Here is a 7,304-nt window from a genome sequence, read left to right as displayed (position 1 = left end):
AGTGTATTCTGTGTGTGTTTGTGTGTGTGCTATATGTGGTGTATGCATGTGTGTGCAAACTTCAGCTACAGTCATAGAAGCTTGATTACAGCCTAAGTTTCTCTGATTCCCTGCAGATCTCTCAGTTTGCAGAATGAAGGCACTGTACACAACAGTTGAGTGGTCTGAAACTTTAGTGTTTACTTTCGGCCTCTGATATAGGTGCTATCTTGATTTTATGAAACCGATAAGCAAATCTTAAACTCTAAGGCACTCATAACTTCAAGGCCTTAATTTAAAAGAACCACCACTTTCACATATCCTAGACAAGTTTTGAAATAAGAAAGGTTGCTGTTGCTATGTTACATTGCATATTGTATTGGTTATGATAGAGGTGAACTCTCTCAGCCTGAATGCTCCTCCCACCACTGTACTCCAGCAGAGTCTTCACAGTGGCAAAAAGAGTTAAGAAGAAAACAAGCAAAATGTTGGGATCATTGATATTACTAAGGGTTTTAGAAATTCCTTTCACAAAGCTCTTTTAGAAGGAAGACATCATTGAAGGTCACTGACATATTAAGTATGAAGAATAGCTTATTAATGCTCCCTTTATTGTAATCAAATCTAATCTTGTCAACTAAATCAGAGAGGAAGTGATCAGTTTAAAATATATCAAAAGATCTGCATAGATTGAAAATGAAATAAAAATCCGTTTTGGTACCTGAGATGGTTAAAATGACATTCTAATTGCTCATGAATCAAATATCACAAAGCTTAGTGTGTAATTTTAATCATTGATGAGCTCCAGGTTAATTATCCTCATGGCATGCATGCAGCTTTTAAGCCCCTCTGAAATAATCTGATAACCATAAGCACGAAAACCTAATAATCTTCTAATTAGTCCACAAACAATAATGTTTACCTTTACATTTACCAATTCTGCACAATGTATACATTTGAAGGAAGCCAAAATGACTAAAATATAACCCCCTGCTCAAAGAAATGAAAAAGTCAGGAAAAGACTAGAAATCTGGAGCGAAAGCAGGGTGCTAAATACTGAATTAATGATGCTAGATTAAAATGTAAAGTCTCAGAACCCAGAGAACTTTCCCCAATGATAAGATAATCAACTAGTCTTAATATCTAGGTGGAAGAAGATTCACCTTAGCTGTATGAATGAGAAAATCTCTCAAATGCTTTGTAAAGGAAAGGAATTTCTAAGATATATTTATAATTATATGAATTCCAATTCATCTTCATCCATACTAGAGTTTTCAGCCCACAAAAACACCTGCTAAAACTATTATATACATTCTGAACACACCTCAAATGAGTTATAGATAATGTGCAGTAAGTAATTTTGGCCCCAAACCAAATGGACTCTACAATGTATTATCTCAATATATCTCTATATAAAATAGATACTTTATATTTTACCTTAAAAGAACTAGAAGTAACTTTCAAATAAGTAAAACTATCTCATATGAAAAAATATATCTCTATAAAAACTATGTTAAAGAATCCATTCCAGGTCATTCTAGGATATATTATGTTATACTATTCTCATACAATTTTACACAAAATTGCCTATCAATTTATTCTCAAGTTACATATCAATCAGAAACTAAGTCAAATACATAAGTCTTTTATACAATTAAGTTTACACTTCATTCAAAGCCAACAATAGCAAAACTATCTAGATAGTAATACAGTACCTGAGTCTTAAATTTTCTCTGTAACTATTAATGATAACCATAGCAATGGTTTTCAGTGATGGAATCACTTTAGCTTGTGCAATTAAATACTCATTTAGATAAGTATGTACAGGACACTGAATGTGATGCTAACTGATTTTATAGTTATCAATGTCAGATGAGGTTTCTCTTTTATCTATGTGATCCACTGAGGAAACTTATGCAAAAGTTTTATAAGTCTCAGTATGAAGACCATGAAGATAACCATGTAACTTAAACCATTAGAATTCATTCCAAAAAGTCTGTGTAACCATTTAAGCTGTTTTCTATTTAGTCTTCACCTATTTCTTGTCTCAAATGCCAAACATTGTATTTTCAAATATCACCAAAATCCTCAAAAACTTTCAAAGAGAAAACCTAATATAATTGAAAAACTAAATTTAGAGCAATACATACCTGCTAGTCTGCTTAGAATGTGTGTACACATTTTTTGGTATTCTTGGTAATTCACAAGATCGGTGACTTTGATCATGTCAAATCCCTCTTTCGGAAATAATGGATAATATTCGGGAAAAAAAATACTTTTTTTTTTTTGGCTCCTTCTGCTTGGCTTTCGTCTGCAGTCACTGCTTCCTAAACTCTGCTCTGCTAAGTGACCAAACCCACCTACAAGGAGCCAAGCTAATGAAAGGGGGTGCTTTCTGAAAAATAGAGGAATTCCTTTGCATTCAGCAAGCAGAGTTCCCATTAGAACCCAAAATCAGAGAGGCCAGTTTTACCTCTGTTTTTTAATTGAGATTGTCCCAGCACTTCTCTACAGTCCAGTGAGACAATGTTTGTGAAATGATTAAAAAGAACATGATCTGATCAAGAGGACAGAATATTGGGAAAGGAATGCTAGGATAGCCACTCTGCTAAGGGCTGGGAAAGAAGACCAATGCACTCCTTAGCCTATTGTTTTTATTCTCATCTGCTCTTTAGTCACCTCCTGACACTGCGAGTCTTTACTCAATTTTAAACAAGTTAAAAGTTGTCCACTTATGAGAGTATTTAGTAACAAGTTGCAAATTAAAAAAAAAAAGAAAATAAATAAGAATCCTTGAATTATATCAAGTTTCCAAAAGGTCATCACTGTCTCTGCTGTGGCCTTTTCCTCATTCCAAATCCTCTGTCAATATGTCATAGTGAGTTAGGCAAAGACAAAAGAGAGGCGCAGTGTGAAAACGGCACATATATCTAATCCTGACTTGTTTATTTGTTGCCACGTACAGAGAACTGATGAAAAAAAATCCATCAAAGTGGTATTATGCAGACACCAAGAGCTTCTTTTCTTTGGTTGCTAAAGCCACATTGAGGCTTAAATTCCTTATTGTTAAATTCAGAAGAAAGAAAAAAAAAAGATTTTTGGTTGGACTTTTTTTTCTTTCTTTCTTTCTTTCTTTCTTTCTTTCTTTCTTCTTTTTTTTTGCATCAGTTGCTGACAGATCTTTTGTGTACCAGTCTGTATTAGTTCACACCGCAACCTCATTTTTACCCATGCTGGAATTCATAATTATAAACCACTGTACAGAAGCTTTTAAAAGGGTTTGGCGTGCTGACCAAGAGAAGAGGTAGTGAAATTGTACTTTTCTCACAGTCTCTCTTTTGATAGATCAAAACACAGGTGAAGTACCTGGGTGGAAGCACCAATTACGTCAGAATATATATTTGATCTCAACCTTTAGAGGTGGTTTTCTTTAAGCAGGCTTTCTCTGCAATTTGCTTATTTTAGTAGATGTTTAGTATTTCATAAAAGATTGCATAACTTCTTTCCCATTGCAGTATTAAAAACATTAGCAAGAAGGAAGGCAAATACAAGGATGTCAAAGGATTGAAATTTTTAAGTAAAAAGGTTTCAAACCCAACTATTAAGGAACCATAATGTTTCAATAGACACTAAATCAAATAACTTAACAAACACATTTTTAGAGGTGAGAAGGGGAGCCAAGCAAGCTTTTTTTCTTGCAGGATAGAAATATATCAAAGTAAATGCAATCTGCATAGTTAATGTGTGTGCGCTTTACAATTTAAAACAGAAAAGCTGTAATTTTTCTTTGCTGGCAAACTGGAAACACTCTGGAGTTAATTACAGCTGATTCGGAGTGAATCACACAAACAAAGACCAGTCTATGTCCAGACAATTATACTGCATTAACCAGCTTACAGCTTCCTGCTGATGTTTCAGGGCTCTTCTGTTACACTCTTCTACCTTCCCAGCACGAGAGAAAATGCTTCAGCAAGAAGAAATTAATGAAGAGAACTGCAAAAGAATGTGTGACGACCTCTCCTGACATGGCAAAAACTTTCCACCCATGTCATGACAAAGGGGAGAAGGTAATTAAGTTTGAATAGAAGGAGGTAACTAAATATATTTAGCATTTAAAACAAGCACATTTTTAAGAAGGGAAAGTTTACAAAGACAAATATGAGTGTTCGAGTCACTAAGTCATTTTCCCCTGTTTCCCTCTCATTTTTCTCATTAAAATCAAAATTAGCTATTCAATGCAAATTTGTTTTCTTCTCTATAAATAGGGCCCTTGTGGTTGATGCAAAGTCTTCTTCTCCCACTTTGATTCTTTTTCTTTCTCTTTCTCTCATCCTACCCTCATTTTTCTCTCATTCTCACATCACTAAACCTATGTGGACTTTGTATGACAATTACATAGCATTAAACATATGTGTTGCAGAACTGAAGAGGAAAGGTATACTTTACCAATGAGGCCAATAGCTCTTAATTTGATTAGTCATGGGAAATAGGAATTTCACTGAGTTTTCTTTAAAACTTTAATCAAACTCCAGCTACTTTCCTTAGAGAGGAATCAATAATCACTCTTTAATCAAATTACACCATTATATGACTCATTTTATTTGTTTCCTTCAGGAAATTTTCATAATCAGTGGGCAAGATGGTCCCAATACTGGAGCTATTGCTATAAACAAACTTTGGTGCTTTTAGCTGATCTAGTTCATTTCTAATTTTCATATTCATTCTAATTGAAAATGAATAGTTTGCATTGGTGTGAGACAAGGACATGAACTGTAATTATGTTCAGTGCCTCTTTCTGATTCTTTCCTTGATACTGTTTTGCTAGTATTCCAGCTGACATTGGGGCTTTCTAGTGATTGCTTCATTAAAGGGTAAGGATGCCCTAATCAGCTAAAGTATTACTAAAAAGCTGTTGTTTGCCAATATTGTGAGAATATACTGACTTTTTTTGTTCCTAAAGAAGAAAGAGGTACCTCTAAATGCCAGTGACCTAGCCATACTTAAGAATTAATCATCTCCTCTATGCAAAGTAGGATTATTGTTAAGTGACTATATGATTTCTTACATTTTTGTCCCTAAATAAATTCAAATTTATAAATCAACCAGGTATTATGTTTAAAATACATACAAGTACACTCCTTAAAAATACTAAAAGGTTGCATATATTATCCTCAATTTCATTAGCATCTCAGTAATGGACAGAATCTCTTTCTCAGACCTCTGTCTTTTAATCCCTATTATATTTGAAACTTCCAGAGTATAATGCTGATAAACATGAAGCTTTAACATGAAACTCTTTACTTTCCTTGGAAAAAACATGGACTGCATCAATCATTTTTTTGAAATTTATAAATAACCGTTTCCATATGTTTATTTTGCTATTCTCTAAAATAGAGTTGACTAATCTCACTGAAATGCACAACAGTCGGGGTGTTTAGTTGACATTGCTTTTAAATCACCACATAGGATCATTTAAAAATTAATTTAATTGGTTTTATTAAATATTAATGACAATATTTGGTTTAAAAAAGACTTACTAGATTAGTGAAAACCCCTGCACACACATATTTATCTCATATACAGTGTGATGACAATATATTCTAATATTCATTTGTATTTTTCCTTCTTTGTCTATACATAGGTAAAACTGATTATTGAACTCTGTTAATAGGATATTTAAAAGAGAAAACAATTGCATAATTCTTTATCTTTCATCATTCTGATGAATGTGCTCTCATAAACAATAAAACAATAAGTATAACAGTGTAAGTACATCTAAAAAACATCATTCCTTGCAGGCTAAAACAACCATAATTATCTTCATAAAACTAATCACAGGTCAGATATTCCAGCAAACATTCCTATTCCCTGAGCAATGATTGCTATGCTGTTACATGATTTCAAATAGTTTTAATAAAGAAAGCTATATTTATAATTCTTTAAATCACTACCAAGTGCCTCTTACTATATAATCCTCTTGGAGTCTACCAAATACAAGTCTCTTTTTATATTCCATGTAAATATTTTAAATTACTTTATATTAAAAACCACATTAGGACTAGAATAATAGGGAACATTAATAATTAATAATAACATTAATAATTAATTAATAATAGGGAACAAAGTATTTCAGGAAAAATAATTACAAGAATTTCAACAGGAGACAAGCTTAATTGTATTGATTCAAAAGATGCATGTTCAGAGGAACCGTGTTGAAGGAATAATGTTATCTCAAATCTACAGTTTCTATTAAAATGAAATTTCCCAGCATGAAAGAAGCAATTTAAGATTAGTGTCTGCAAAACTAGAGATATTAAACTAACTAAATAATTATCTGGGCCCAATTATCTTATACTTTAAGTAGCAAAATATCAGTGTGAAGCAACTACAAGGCATGAGGTTTGCAGGTTTATTTACTGACTGGTGTATCTATTAGGGCCAAGAACAAGTGGAGCTGTCAGGACATAATGAAGGTAAATGATTAGTTAGCATGAAGGCTGAACTCTTCTTCAATGCAATAAGAGTTAATTAAAGTTTACCACCAAACATCAACCAAAGCAGGATGTTGATCAGGTTTCAGCATTAAGTGCAAACAGACAATGGTTGGCAGCAATTAGTACAGCTATCAAATGACATGCAATGATAATTATACATTTAAAACAGCTAAAGAGCTGGGGGAAAAAACTAATCAGCCTCTTTGATGACAAATACTCAAAGGGCAGGAAACAGGTATCAGATTATTTTACTTTAACACTGTAAATCAATAGAATTAAACAAGAAAAGGTTGTATGGGTACACTATCTGAAAGAGAACAGTTAACTGGACCCAAAATGAAATAAATCTGTTTTCATTGGTCTATCAAAGATAAGGACTTCTGTAACTAAAGAAAATAAGTTACTTTTCAATTAAAGTTTCAGAATGAGCTCTGGGTAAAGAAAGTTTAGCTTCCAGGTTTTGTGTAAACTCAACAATGTAGCAAGTATTTCACTTATTTATTGTTATTTACATGAAGTATTAATTTCCAGTCTACTATCAACACTGCTTTATACCTGAATGTTACCTTTGTGTCTTCAAATATTATCTCCCTGAAAAGATTTTAGATAGAAGATTGAAATTCTTTTAATGAAAACACTTAAAACTTAACAGATATTATTACAGGAATTTCCTTGATGCCATTCAAACCCGTAACTTCAATCTTGCTGAAATCAGTGGTCCTTCCTATCACATACTCCTTAAAATAGTTTTAATTAAATCAACTCATTCTTTTCCATAGTTTCTGGACTGCAGCCTAGAGCATGTCTCCAGAAATGTGCCCATCCTCATGA

This window comes from Callospermophilus lateralis, unplaced genomic scaffold (genome assembly GCF_048772815.1).
Source record: "Callospermophilus lateralis isolate mCalLat2 unplaced genomic scaffold, mCalLat2.hap1 Scaffold_45, whole genome shotgun sequence".
Classification (NCBI taxonomy): domain Eukaryota; kingdom Metazoa; phylum Chordata; class Mammalia; order Rodentia; family Sciuridae; genus Callospermophilus; species Callospermophilus lateralis.
This window is presented reverse-complemented; position numbering follows the sequence as displayed.